General features: G+C 41.8%; 1 long non-coding RNA gene across 2 annotated transcripts; it reads right to left on the bottom strand.

Annotated features, from left to right (window-relative positions):
- Positions 1-7668: 7668 nt before the first annotated feature.
- On the bottom strand, positions 7669-9930 carry LOC109239104. 2 transcript variants are annotated; one of them, XR_002069847.1, is made up of 6 exons: positions 9617-9930; positions 9406-9501; positions 8428-8480; positions 8260-8310; positions 8098-8151; positions 7669-7999 (listed from the first exon to the last, which is right to left on the bottom strand). It is a non-coding gene; the product is annotated as an uncharacterized LOC109239104 (long non-coding RNA). The 2 variants fall into 2 exon arrangements; XR_002069846.1 differs by having other exon boundaries at positions 7669-7959; positions 9617-9929.
- Between the last annotated feature and the right edge of the window lie 5856 nt (positions 9931-15786).

Here is a 15786-nt window from a genome sequence, read left to right as displayed (position 1 = left end):
ATATAAAGGAGACTTTCACCTGTTTCTTACAATTATGGACATATGCTAAAATTTTATCAAATGTATACCCACCACAAATGAATATTGTTTACCCTAAAATCGGATAACAATTGAATTTACGCGGTTTTAAGGATACGTGATATCACTTAGTACAAATTAAGAAGAATAAATTAATATTGAAATTGACGGTGAAAGAATAAATGCAAACCACACAAATTGAATAGCCTTGGCCCTCGAGTTCGGTCACCCTTGAACCAAAAAATGTTTTAACTAACTTATGAACAGAGTAATAAGATAATGAAAGCTAGAAAATGATATTATATTGCTTTGTATTGCGTAAGAATGATGTCCTTTACAAATGATCAGGCCCTCCTTTATATAGTAGGAGAGTCCTACTCTTGATACAATTCTATATGAGTTAAGAAATCTCATGATTAGCTTATTAATCGGCCTCTTCTTGATACGTGCCGAAATTTCCGCTGTGATCCTCGCCCGATTGCGGATATTTCGGCTTTCCATTATTTGGCTTGGTAAGCTTCCCTCGATCTCGCTCGATCTCTATCTTGCTCGGTCTCGATCTTGGGTCACGAGCTCGGCGATCTAACTTTGCACCATGGTATGATATAATACGAGGTTGAACCTTGGCCTATCATGTTTCAGTCTCGATTAGTCATACGAAGGGCAAGCCCGGTTTTGACCGTATACAGATAGTCCCTTCGTTTCTTAAAAAGAAGATGACGAGAAACGATATGAATTTCCGAACACCGTCTCGATGGGCCGTGACGTAAGCGACGAACGTCACTGATACACAAGCAACTCGAAATGTCCCGTCGGTCCAGTTACCAAGGTATTAAATGCCAGTCAGTTGCTAGTCGGCCACCATGAGTTCTGAACCATCACCAGCAAGCTATAAGTACTGTAACCTCCCTCTATTCAGACTTATCGTTCAATTGTTGCTTGTCTTCAAAATCTCTTTGTTTTGCAATTCTTGCACCTAAATTTCTTGAACTTTTAGCAAGCCGCAAACCATCCTAATTCCATTTTCTTCTACAATGGCGAAAACTTCTAAGACTATACCGCAAAAGGAGGTCGCCTCTTCATCACGGCCCACCGGCGAAGGAGTTGCGACGGAATATCCCCTTGAGGATTTTATTCCGGGAGAGTGCCCTACTGTTGTTGATTTTAAGATTGAAAAGACCTCCTCGTACCGGGTCGATGTGAACCGATCTCGAGGTATATATATGCACAATTACCGATGACCTTCTTGCTAAGGTTAAAGAGGATTGCAACTGGGTCGATAAGCATGTGGTGGTACCTTTGCTTGAGGAATCGATCACTACCCACGTGGAGGGTTTCCTAAGTGTTTACACTTACCCCTTCACGTTGAGTCCCTTAGACCCTGTCATCGTCGCCTTCTACCAGAGGTACGACGTGACTCTTGGCCAGATCCATCCTTCCTTCTGGAGAATAGTGATTCTCCTCCGATTCGGTCCCTTAGACCCTGTCATCTTTGCCTTTTGCAAGAGGTACGACGTGACCTTGGCCAGATCCATCCTTCCTTCTGGAGAATAGTGATTCTCCTCCGATTCTTCGTAAGCAAAATTGAGGGATGTCCTTTTACCTCGATCACCTTATGCTACTTTACAGTCCCCGACTCTATCGAGGAGGGCTGATCAAGCTTGCTCGCTCGGCCAGCAAGGCCCCGTTCTCGAGCATAGACGAGGCTCGCGACCGAGGTTAGATGGGCCGATTTGTCCAAATAAGGACTTCGGACCTGATCCTTGCTGAAGACATGCCGTTTTCTGAGAAATGGAACACGAATCGTGAGTAGTACTTCGCCTTGAATGTTCAATTTTGTTGTTTTACTTCTTATCTTCTTTCCTCATATATGTTTTTGGTGTTGCACCTGTGGCCCAGGTGCCAGACATAGTTCCCGAACTCAAGCAATGGTCGAGGGCCTAGTGTCACAGAGACCATACTCCAAGCGTGCTTGGATGGAGTTATCGAAGGGTGGATGGGAGGCCCGTAATCATGGTAAGTTTCTTTCTTAGAATGGTTATCGTTTGGGCTTCTTCTCGAGCTTACTCATCTTTTTTCCATGTAGGCCTCGAGAAGGATGTTGCAATGAGGCCCCCATCTGGTGGCGAAGAAGTCCTTCCCAAACCACCTTCTCCGAAGCAGGCCAAAGAGAAGAAAAGGAAAGGGGCTCCGAGTTCCCCGGGCTCGGAAAAGAAGAAACCGAAGTAAAGGTTGCGCAAGCCCAGGGGAGACACCGGTGCTATGTCCTCGGACTCAATCCGCCGATTAAGGGATGATTTCGAAGAAAAAGAAGAAGAGGAAGATAAATCCAAACTGGTGGCCCGCGTGCGGGCTGGTGTCACCGTACAAGAAGTTCTCGAACAGGCGGGCGCTGAAGTTGAAACAACCCGACATGAGGAGGTCGGTGAGAGAGCTCTGGCTGAAGCTTTCGAGCCAGAAAGGGTCGAGCCCATTCTGCCCCAAGCTAGGGGGTCGAGAGAGAGACCGGGAGCGATGGTTCTCGAGCTGCGAAAAGTGCCCTGATAGACGAACTTGGAGCGATTGATATCAGCGGGTCCCCTCAGGTTTCGGATGCCATAATTCGTGAGGCCGGTATGTTGAGTCCTCAAGGGGTGACTGATATCTATGACTTCTTGGATGGGGTTGATTCTGATGCTTTTGAAGACTTCACCGGGCTCAGTGACCTGCCAGTGCCAAGGAAGGAGACGTCGTTGGGTGCCACCGGGTCTTCATCGAGCCCAAAACTGGTGGATCGATTCCCGGCCCCAAGTGTTAATCCTTATCGAAGATGCTCAATAGCTTTTTCTATCCCGGAGGATGCCCGAGTTTTCTCTGCCCCCGTGGGGGTCGCTAGTTACCTTCGGTGTTTGGTGACAGAAGAGGATCGGGCAGTGATGGACGAGGTGGAAACCCCCTGCCTATTCAATGAAGACCAACAAGCATTAAATCTATTAAATTCGCGTGTCTTTTCTTCTCATATATTCTAACTTTTAAAGTTGTAAATAACCATAACATCTTCCCTTATGCTTGCAGGCTTCAGTGCTGCATCACGAGGCTTTCCTCCGATATCGGGAGGAATTAACTCATCACGAGGTCGAGGTCCGGGACCTCACTGAGAAAAGTGACACCTATAAGCTTCTCCGTGAGAAGCTTCAGGCTGATTCAGTAACGACTCGGGATAAGCATGCTGAGATTGCCGAGCAGGTATTCCTAGTGCTTCACGATAGTGGAGACGAATTTGAGATAATGACTAACGATCCGATTCTACAGGTCCGGCAGAGGCTTGAAGAGATCACAGAGCTTCAGAACAAGTAGATACAATTCGAGCTGAGGCTGAGGAGTTCAAGAAAAATATGGACATCTTAGACTCGAAAAGGGAAGCTGCCCAAGCACAATTGGAGTCGGCCGAGATCCAGCTCCGAGCTTCAAGAGAGAAGGCCTCAGTGCAGGTCAAGAAAATCGAGGAGCTTCAGTCCCAATCTGACTTGGATGTTTCTGATAAGGCAAACTTGGCCAATGAGCTCGAGGCGTCCAAATCTGATGTGGTCGTGGCCAACACCAAAGCCGATGCTAAAGTGGCCCAATATAAGGTCGACGTCGAGGCCATCCAGGCGCAGGCCAAAAGCATGGTGTATCATGCAAAGTGGCAAGGTCGAAGGGAAGCCCTTGAGGGAGTCCATGCTCAGGGCTTCGATATACTTGCTGAACTCGAGAATGCCAAAGCAAAGGAAGCCAAGCCTCGGAAGCTGGCCTTTCCCGAGGAAGACTCGGATAGTTTAAGTGAGTCTAAAGGCGGGGAAGATCCCGAGGGTGGAGATGTTGCCTCCGATGAAGACCAGGCGACTTAGGCCTTTATATTTTTTGCTTTTCTTTTGCATCTTTTTTAGGCCATTTCGGCCATTGTAAATTTTTTGAATTAAGCCATTTTGGCTTCTATAAAACATTATTGTGTAAATATATAAAAGTCTTTCTTTTTAATTTTGGCTTTCGAATATTTCCTTTGCTTTATTACTTGTATTCACAAAGGTTGGAATAAAATAGCTTAGGTTGTGTACGTTCGAGCAACCCTACCTTTACATTATTTTTGTTTTTGAGTCATCTTGGAGGTTCGGGGTTACCAGGAACCTTCTCCCAAAGTAATTAACTCAGAACATAGTTTGCTCAAGGGTAGCCTTTAAAACCGGTTATGAAAATTTCGAAGGCCTATTTATTGTTACAGTTGTCGGACGTCTCCGAGCTGTGTTAATGCGTCCGTAGACTTTTTATTCGGGCGCAGCCCAGTGAGCTTGTTTTCCCGAGTTATCCAGGCTTGCCTAAGATAACAATCCCCGAGTGGGTATGGACGTGGCCTTTAAAATTCGAGGGTTGCTTAAGAGGTCTTATGCCCCCGATGATTAATAGTTCGATCTGTTCGAGTTTGTTTTTTGGACGGTAGTCCCCGAGTGTAGGGGTGATCATCCGAACTCTGGATATAATCGGCCATTGAGCTTATTTCCTTAAGAAATCAAAAGTATGAAACTGTAAAGTGGAAATTTTTTCTAAGACATAAGATAATCACAAGGAAAGTACTTCTCTTTATTCTTGTGAAAAATAGTTACACATACGTACATGTTTTATGCGAGAGCTCGAGAAACCTATATGGGCACGGTTCGTTTGACCGTTTGGCCCTTACAACAAATCTTACCTATTGAGACCCTTCTATTACGAAGTAATTTCCTCGCAAAAAGTTGACATCCGAGGGTAATGCCCCCCGAGTATTCAAGGTTGATTGTAGAGGAACCTCAGATACTGTTAGTGTTGTCTTCGACACCTATTTGTGATCGGCCTTTGATTCTAAGTTAGCACAATCCATTGTTGCCTCGTTAAAAACTTACCGAAAAACCCAATTGGCATAAAAACGGTTCAAGGGAAAAAGAGTACAACACGTGCTTTCAGACCTAAAGATTTCGTGCCGCTCCTTGTCGATCACCTGCAAGCGTTAGTCCAAAAACAAAGAATTGAAATGGGGTCGTACCTTAACAGTAATATCATTTAAGGTGAGATACATTCCAATCGTTTGGTAGTTGTTCTCCGTTTGTCATTTCGAGCTTATAGGATCCTTTCCCTGTGACCTCAAGAATCTGGTATTATCCTTTCTTGTTCTGACCCAATTTCCCTTCGTTCGGATTCCAGGTACTTAGCATGACCTTTCTTAGTACTAAGTCCCAATATTGAAGTATCGAAGGTTGGCTCTTCAATTGTAATACCTCTCGATCCGTTGCTTTTGGGCGGCCAATCGAACAAGGGCAGCTTCACGCCTTTCATCCAATAGCTCCAGACTAGTATTCATGGCCTCGTCATTTGATTTCTTTGTTGCATATCGGAATCTGATACTCGGCTCCCCGACTTCGACCAGTAGAGCTTCGGCCCCATAAACAAATGAGAACGGGTAGCCACGGTACTGGACTTCGAAGTTGTGCGATGTGCCCAATCAACTACGGGCAGGATCTCTCTCCATTTTCCCTTGGCGTCAGTCAACCTTTTCTTGAGGTTTTGGATTATGGTTTTGTTGGTCGATTCGGCTTGTCCGTTCCCACTAGGGTGGTAAGGTGTCGATAAGATCCTTTTGATCTTATAGTCTTCGAGAAATTTTGGTCACTTTGCCGCCGAGAAACTGTTTTCCGTTATCATATTCATATACAATTCCGGATGGTATCCCGAACCGACATATGATGTGGTCCCAAATGAAGTCGATAACTTCCTTCTCCCTGAACTTCTCGTATGCCTGTGCTTTAACCCATTAAGAAAAATAGTCAGTCATAAATATGACAAATTGAGCCATACCTGGTGCCAATGGAAGAGGGCCAACGATGTCCATCCCCCATTTCATGAATGGCCATGGTGACAAGACCGAATGCAATAGCTCCCCGGCTTGGTGAAACATTGGAGATTACCATTGGCACTTGCCATATTTTTGCACGAACTCCTTCACAACCTTTTCCATGTCGATCCAGTAATAACCGACTTTGATCACCTTTTGAACCAATGATTCGATGCTTGAATGATTACCGCAAGTGCCCTCATGAACTTCCCTTATAACGTATTCGGTATCTCTCGGTCCCATACATATTGCTAGCGGGCCATCGAACATTCTCCTGAACAAGGTTCCGTCTTCGAACAAGTTGAATCGGGCTGCCTTTGTGCGTAGGGCCCTCGATTCCTTGGGGTCCTAAGGAAGTTTTCCGGTCTTCAAATACTCTATGTATTTATTTCTCCAATCCCAGGTTAAACTTGTGGAGTTTATTTTGGCGTAACCTTCCTCTTCTACCGATCTTATGAGTTGTAGAACCGCCCCCGAGTTGAGCTCGTCGTCTTCGACCGACAACCCTAAGTTTGCAAAGGCATCGTCTTCACTGTTTTGATCTTGGGGAACGTGCTGCAAAGTCTATTCTTTGAAACGATGTAACGTTACCTGTAACTTGTCCAGGTACCTTTTCATTTGTTCTTCTCTGACCTCGAACGTTCTGTTTACTTGATTTACTGCAACGGGGGAGTCACATTTAGCTTCGATCACCTCCGCCCCCAAGCATTTGGCTAGTTCGAGACCTGCAATCATGGCCTCATATTCGGCCTCGTTGTTAGTCAATTTTTTACAGTTTTAATAGATTGTCTAACTATATTTCCTGTGGGCAGCTTCAGTACGATGCCAAGTCCGGACCCTTTTACGTTCGAGGTACCGTCCGTAAAGAGGGTCTAGATTCCCAAAGATGTTTCCGAGTTTACCAATAACTCTCTTTTGACCTCGGGTATTAGGGCCGGCGTAAAGTCGGCCACGAAATCTGCCAAAATCTGAGATTTAATGGATGTTCGGGGTTGATATTCGATATCGCGCCAACTGATTTCTATGGACCATTTGGCCAATCGTCCCGAGAGTTCGGGTTTATGCATTATATTTTGTAAAGGGTAGGTTATCACAACACATATAGGGTGGCACTGAAAATATGGTTTCAGTTTTCTAGAGGCACTTAGCAAGGCGAGTACCAATTTTTCTAGGTGAGGGTATCTAGTTTCGGCCTCACCTAAGGTCCTACTGACATAATAAATTAAAAATTGCGTACCTTGTTCTTCTCAGACTAGGACTCCACTTACCGCTATTTTTGATACTGCTAGATACAAGTATAGTCGTTCGTCTGCCCTCGGTGTGTGAAGCAATGGTGGGCTCGATAAGTATCGAACTACAACAAAAAAGCTTTTTAGCGGCAATTGTTATTGCCGTAAAAAATTTTACCTGCAATTAATCATTAGCCGTTGTATCCAGCGACGCTAAAGGTTTTAGCGGCAATTAGATTGAGTACTGGAAATGTCTCATTTATTGCCGCTAAAAGATCTGACATTTAGTGGCATTTATATACCGGCAATTACAATAGCCACTAAAATTATCCCAGAATTAGCCTTCTATTTGGTTTTAGTAGCATTTTTTGTGGTCCGTACATATCAATTTTATTGCCGTTAAAGAGAACCTTTAATGACCTTTCTTATTGACGGTAAAACTATGCATAGATTGGCAAATGCTAATCGTCGGGCAACAATAAGCTTTTTCGACATTAAGGTGATAAAAAAATTACACATATATAATAACATAAATGTACATAACAAAATATGCAAATATTTATTCTAGGAAGAATAAGGTGTTTCATTAAATTCATTATATACAGAGATAATTACAAGTGCATACTTTAGAGTTTCAGCAAAAAAAGAAAAGAAATACACCGTTTGAATCCAACAATAGTTTTTTCTCCTCCTGACAAATCTAATTCTTTCTGTGTCAATTTCTGCCTCCAAGGATATCATAATTAGATGAGTTATAACAAATCATCTTCATTGACCGTAGAAAGTCAGTTCTTGTTGACTCCAGCAAGTTGCATCCATTGGATACTAATTCTGCAGCCATGTTATTTGTGGATTGTAAATTTAAATTGAACTGCAAAACATAAGTTTCATAAAACCTAGTGCATTTACTCATGAAATGGGATTAATTTATCTATAGTTGAAATGTAAACAATGAAGGAAAAAATGAACCTTGATTCTCTAGTCAAATTCTCATCCCTAGCATTTTTGTTCACATGCTAGTTCCTGTTAGTAAGTAAAACACACATTCAGACAAGTAAAGAAGGATTTGATTTTTGGAAAATACTGGACAAACATATAAAACCATTTGAAACCTTTCCACTTCAAACGTACCCTTTTCCTCAGTAGTAAGTTTTCTTTCTCCTCAAGTTCAGTGAATTTCTACTAAAAATGGCAGTAAAAATTTTGTTCAATAAGAATACAAAACATAAAAAGTTAATTTTAGCTGAGAAAAATCGTTCTTGCAAGTTTGCTTGTAGAGTTGCAATGCAGAATACTTACTGTAACTGGTTGTGAAAGCGATTTCTCCACCTACTTAACCATGCTCGATGCAACTACAAATATAAATGAAAAAGATGAATGTCTGAACATCTTATTAATACAATAGACTTCACATTGGTTTTCAATTGTAAAAAATAATCTTAGCTACTTATGGAGAACACAAAAATTAAAAATTCATTTAATTCTTGTCACGTACATTAGATGCAGTTCTAATTTTTCCCCACTCATGACAAATTCAGCTGTAGCAACACTTCCCCATCTCATCTAATTTTAAGAACCATAAATACTCCATTTCTTATTTTAATAAACTTGAATTAGATATTTCTAATAAAAAACGTCGGAGCAATAAATTTATGTAATTTAATTCAAAATTAGATAATACATTGGCCCCAGAAGAGAACAGAGAATAGACATCCAGTATTCTTCATGTTTGTACTAAACGTGTTATTTTAGAATCTTTCAACTAATTTAAATATCCTCAACATAATATCTTCATTTACAAATATAACACTGATAACGAGTAACATCACAACTTAGAAGCCTCATTAGCTCAGGGATACTTCTATTGTTCTTCGAATTTAACATTTGAAACGACTCTAATTTAACTCATGATTAAAAACATTAAAGTTTTTCAATCTAAGAATGCCTAGAATTGACTTCTCACCTCTTAACAATTTAAAATAATATTTGTAAAATACTATAACCAAATCATTATTATCCAAGCGAGAATATTTCTATATGACATTTTATCAAACACTTCATAGGCTTCTTAAGTTTGTCCTCTTGGAGCAAACACCAAAAGTAATATTGTCTAAGCAAATGAATTCAAATCAAACTAGATCACTAGCAATATAGTAAAAACAAAAGAATCGTAAGTAAGCCCATACTCTTTTAATTACAAAATAAGCATCAAACAAACGCCAAACTAAAAGATAAAACCGAATTATAAACAATTATTTGTTGTACTTAGCTGCCTACCTTTCTCCAATGGGGAAAAAACCCATAATATACCTGCAAGATTCTAGCACTTGTACATGAACCAACCCATGAGCCTAGCATTGGTAGCCTCATAATCTCAAGTTTTATTCATGCCAAAATGGAATAAAGAAAAATAATCAACAACTACCAAATCTATATAAGAATGTGAATAGCAAATGACAAAAAAAAAAAATATAGATTGCGAAAGTACCAGAGAGGTAACCGGCAGTGACGAAGATGTAGGTGGTAAGGCAAAGAGTTTTGATCTGCAGCCGGTTATTCGAGCTTTGCTACTGTTATAATGTCTGTGTTCATCCTTTTCTTCCCTTCTGGTTGTGGATATGGGCTAACGAGATCCTGAAATAATTTTGATGGACGAAAATAAGAGAAATAAGAATAGTAAATAGAAAACAAGCCAAGGGCCGGAGGATTAAAAGAAGAGAGGGAAATAAAAAGTATAGGGTCTCCTCTAGAGGGAAGATTAAAAATAAAAGTTAGGTTCTTTAGTGACTAATTTGTTTAATTGCCAGCAAAATAAAATCGACGACTTTTATCGAAGACCTCGAGATGAGTCGCCCCGGTGCTGCAATGCGCCCGGTCAGCCTTTGTAGGCCTTGACATTATCCACAATCGTGATATCTTCGATAGCTTTGATTTTGTCAGGGTTGATCTTCATTCTTCGGTTTGGACACCATGAACCCGAGGAATTTACCCGATCCGACTCCGAACGCGCACTTTTCTCGATTCAGTTTCATGTTGTACTTCTTCATTATACTGAAGGTTTCCTGCAAATGCTTTAAATGGTCCTCTGCTCGTAGTGACTTAACTAACATTTCATCAATGTAAACTTCCATGGATTTCCCTATTTGTTCTTCGAACATTCGGTATTGTAGTCGTTGGTAAGTGGCACCGACATTTTTTTTTATCTAAATGAAATTACGTTATAGAAGTATGTGTCATATTTAGTTATGAAAGAGGTATTTTCTTGATCATCCGGATTCATCCGTATTTAATTATACCCGGAGTAGGCATCGAGAAAACTGAGGATCTCATGGTCGGTCGTGGCATCGATCATGTGATCGATGTTAGGCAAAGGGAAGGAGTCTTTGTGGCATGCCTTATTTAAATCTTTATAATATACACACATTCTTAGTTTGTTCCCTTTCTTAGGAACTACTACTACGTTTGTTAACCATTTCGGGTATTTGACCTCCCAGATGGACCCTATTTTAAGGAGTTTAGTTACCTCGTCCTTGATGAAGGCATGCTTGATCTCGGACTGGGGTCTCCTTTTCTGCTTTACCAGACGGAACTTCGGATCTAAGCTCAGTTTGTGAGTAGTGATCTCTGGGGGGATCCCTGTCATATCGAGATGGGACCAAGCAAAACAATCCATATTAACTGTAAGAAATTGAACGAGTTTTTCCTGAGCTCGGGAGTTAACCCCGTGCCCAGGTATACTTTTCGATCGGGAAGATGTTTTATCAGCACGACCTGCTCCAGCTCTTCGACCGTTGATTTGGTAGCATCGAAATCATCGGGGGCGATAAAGGATCAAGGAACCCCGTAGTCGTCGGCTTCGTCAATCCCTTGCTTGTCTGATTGGGTCGAGGCTGGAATCGATGATTGCTATTTGGCTTCTGTTTCGCTTTCGAACATGATCCCTTTGTCGAAGAGAGTGTTTATATTGGCATTACTTCATCGACAACAAACATCTCCTTTGCGGCGGGTTGTTCCCCATAAACCGTATTTATCCCTTCTGGTGTTGGAAATTTTAGTACTTGGTGAAGGGTCGAGGGCACGGTCCTCATGTTGTGGATCCATGGTCTCCCGAATAGGGCATTGTATCTCATGTCCGCCTCGATTAAATAAAACTTGGTTTCCTGGGTGGTACTGGCTATGTTTACCGGCAACGTTATTTCTCCCTTAGTAGTTTCGCAAGCCATGTTGAATCCGTTTAGCACTCGGGTCGGAGGTACGATCTGGTCCTGTTGGCCGAGTTGTTCTACGACCCTTGATTGAATGATGTTGGCCGAGCTACCTGGATCAATCAGCACACGTGTAACTTGAGTTTTATTCATGAGCACAGAAACTACCAGTGCATCATTATGGGGTTGCATGATTCCTTCTGCATCCTCGTCGTTGAAAGATAGAGTCCCTTTTGGTAGGTAATCTCAGGTCCGTTTTTCCCTTGTGATTAATACTTTGTGCGTTTTATCATCTGACCTTGAGGAACATCGACCCCTCCGATGATCATATGGATGACGTGCTGGGGCTCGTCTTGTTCATTTTGTTTGTTGAGTCCCTATTTCTCAAATGATTCTTAGCTCGGTCACTCAGAAATTCTCGAAGGTGACCGTTGTTGAACAACAGAGCTACTTCTTCCCTCAATTGTCGACAATCCTCCGTCCTGTGGCCATGTATGCCATGATATTTGCATATTTGGTTGGGATCCCTTTGTGTTGGATCGGTTTTCAAATGTTGAGGCCATTTGGTTTCTTTGATGCGCACGATAGCCGATATGATGGCACCCGCATCAACATTAAAGTTGTACTCCGATAATCGTGGTGCCTCTTTGGACCGATAGATCTATCGAAGTCGTTCTTGCTCATGAGTCCCCGTGAGCTTTGACCTCGATTATTTCTTCTTTCATTTCGTGCAGAGTTTCGCCCAGATCCGCTGCTCCTACGATCTCCATTATATGGATGATATTGATCTCTATTCGTCCTTGGTTCTCGGTTAGTATCCCTCTTGATTCTATCGATGGGTCTGATAGGATAAACGGACCCAGAAGGAGACCCAAGTTGATCGTCCTCGACCCTGATCATAGTTTGATACCGATTATGCACATCGGCCCGAGTAACAGCTGGGTATTCTATCAAATTCTGCTTCAATTGCTGTGAAGCCACTAAACTTCGACTGTTGAGTCCTTGAGTGAAAGCTTGAACAACCCAATCGTCAGCAGCTGGTGGCAAGTCCATCTGTTCTATTTGGAAGCGAGACACGAATTCTCTGAGCATCTCGTTGTCCTTCTGCCTTACCTTGAAAAGGTTCGACTTCCTGGTTTCGACCTTGATGACCCCGGCGTGTGCCTTTGCGAAAGAATCTGCAAGCATAGCAAATGAGTCAATAGAATTAGGCGGTAAATTATGGTACCATATCATGGCTCCCTTCGACAGGGTCTCCCCGAATTTCTTTAGCAAGACAGATTCGATATCGTCGTCCTCTAGATCATTCCCTTTGATAGCACACGTGTAAGAGGTGACGTGCTCATTTGGATCGTTCGTTCCATTATACTTAGGAATCTCGGGAATGCAGAACTTCTTGGGGATTGGCTTCGGAGCCGCACTCGGGGGGGAAGTTTTTTGTATGAACTTTTGGAATCCAGTCCCTTCAATATTTGCGGTGCCCCCGGGATTTGATCGACCCTGGAGTTATAAGTTTCCACATTCTTGTCGTTTTCCTCGATCTTCTTCCCTCCGACTCGATTCGCTTTGTTAGTTCTTCGAGCATCTTCATCATAGCAGGATTAGTCTCTGATTCTTTCTCGCTCGATTTCCTTGAAACTGATTCGACCCTGTGTACAACTTCCTGGGATGGCTCGAGTTCGACTCTGCTCGGTGTGTGATTCTGGTTTTGGAGCTGAGCTATTGCTGCCTGTTGAGCCTGCAACATTTCGAACATCACCCGCAGGCTGATCCCGCTATCTTCACCGCCACATGCGCTTTGAGCGGTTGATCGGGCATCGCCACGGATGCTGCCTTCGGGATCGACGGCCAAATTTCTGTTGATGGCTACATGTGAACTGACATCTATTGGATCTACAGCCGGAACTCTATCGAAGCCAACCGGGAGTACATCGTTCCCTGGTGCTATGTTATCATTTTTGCCGTGGTGGCGAAATCATTGTCAACGTGTAGATGTGCTAACTGAGAGTATGCCATTTTTTGTCTTGTAATCAAATATACTTCAAAGAATAAGTGTAAAATAGTGTGTGTCACGAATGTCTGTACCAGGTAACCACTATTATTCTTAGCCCCACAGTGGGCGCCAAATTGTTTACCCTAAAATCGAATAACAATTGAATTTATACGCGATTTTAAGGATACGTGATATCACTTAGTACAAATTAAGAAGAATAAATTAATATTGAAATTGACGATGAAAGAATAAATGCAAATCACACAAATTGAATAGCCTTGGCCCTCGAGTTCATTCACCTTTGAACCAAAAGATGTTTCAACTGACTTATGAACAGAGTAACACGATAATGAAAGCTAGAAAATGACAGTTTATTGCTTTGTATTGTGTAAGAATGATGTCGTTTACAAATGATCATACTCCCCCTTTATATAGTAAGGAAGTCCTACTCTTGATACAATTCTATATGAGGTAAGAAATCTCATGATTAGCTAATTAATCGGCCTCTTCTTGATACGTGCCGGGACTTCCTCCGTGATCCTCGCCCGATTGCGGATATTTCGGCTTTTCGTTATTTGGCTCGGTAAGCTTCCTCGATCTCGCTCGATCTCTATCTTGCTCGGTCTCGATCTTGGGTCATGAGCTCGGCGATCTAACTTTGCACCATGGTTCGATATAGTACGAGGTTGAACCTTGGCCTATCATATTCCAGTCTCGATTAATCATATGGAAAGGCAAGCCCGGTTATGACCGTATACAAATAACAAATAGTAGAAATTTTCGAGAGTGAAACATAACATCCGGTGTTGATTACGCAATTTGGATTTCTATAAACAAATAAGAAATAAAGGTGGACTTTACACGTCAGTATAGTTGACAATTCACGAAATTACCTCCTTTTTAAAGAAAACTTTCTTGTTCAAGAAGATATTACATCCCATTCTTCCAATAATAATTTGCAAGTAATGTTAATTTCTATCGCCCTTTTTTTTTTCCAACTCAAAGAAGAAAGGGTACTAGAATGGAAGTCAAATTATGTATTAAAGCAATTTCACTAATATCCAACAAATAATTATTATTTCTCCCAACTCTTTTGCACTCTTTATTTTTCCAGAGCCAAATTCACTACTTTTTGATGTTAAATCGAACTTATTATTTTCTAAAATAAATATTTAAATATTTAAAAAGGTATGAAACCCCACTAAGTTTTAAATTCTTCAAATTAATATCATAAAAACATTTTGTTAACATATACAATTCAAAGTCATGTGTTATTACTTATTAGTATAATTACTAAGATAGTAATTACAAAGTTAGTAATTATACCTTGAAAATTGCCACTAAACAAATCCAATTGTCAAATACTCACATCCTATCCTAAACATTCAAAAGATGGATGTAAACATCAGAGTTAGGGGTGGCAAACGAGCGGGTCGGGTCGAATATGAGCGGGTAAAAAATAGGTAATTCAAAAAATGGACAAATTATCCGACCCGACCCGTATTTGAGACGGATAAAAAACGGATTATCTGTCGGATAATATGAATATTCATATGTCACGCACAAACCTAAGGGGCGAGACCGGCACCCGATGCCTCACTTAACCTAGCGTACCAACTTGCAACTGAGAGACTCTGAGCATACAATATCATACTTTGGCTATGGGGCTACATTACAAGACAATTTGCGAAGCAAAATATAAAACTGAACGGAAACTAGCGCTGACTAAGCATCAATATAAAGCTGAGCCGACAAGGCCGTCATAACTACTACAGCTGACAAACCAACAAAATATACATACAAGGCCTACAAGACCAACATACTGCACTAACTGACATGATATGTCTACAAGCCTCTACTGATTGATGTACTGTGATCGGAACAGGGCCCCGACCTACCCATAACATATATACATATATACACAAGATGTACACAAAACTCTAGACACGGCAACTCCGAAGGACGTGGAGCTTACCGATCAAGCTGAACTCGGGCAACACCTACTGAGGAGGTCTACCCGTCTGTCTGTCTGAACCTGCACGCATGAAATGCAACGTCCCCAGAAAAGGGACGTTAGTATGAAATAATGTACAGAGTATTTAAGGCAATAAAATAACTGAAAGTTGAAACTGAACTGATATATAATAACTAAAAGTAACTAGGTCAAAGATGATCTGGGGATATACTTACCTATTGATACTGACTCAACTCTCTCAATATAGTAAGTAAAATAAATGTCCGGCCCTATAAGGCTCGGAACGTGTAACTGCTCCACCGTAGTAGGCTCGCTCATAGGCGCTCGGGCATACTAGGCTCTGTACTCGGCCGTTCTGGGCTGGCTCATAGGCGCTCGGTCACAGTAGGCTCGATATAACTTACCATCTGATCTGAGGTTGCCCAATAGGGACCTGCCCACCGATTATAGCTCGATGGTGGTGAAAATACTGTAATACTATATAT

The sequence above is a fragment of the Nicotiana attenuata genome, unplaced genomic scaffold, assembly GCF_001879085.1.
Source record: "Nicotiana attenuata strain UT unplaced genomic scaffold, NIATTr2, whole genome shotgun sequence".
Lineage (NCBI taxonomy): Eukaryota > Viridiplantae > Streptophyta > Magnoliopsida > Solanales > Solanaceae > Nicotiana > Nicotiana attenuata.
This window is presented reverse-complemented; position numbering and strand designations above follow the sequence as displayed.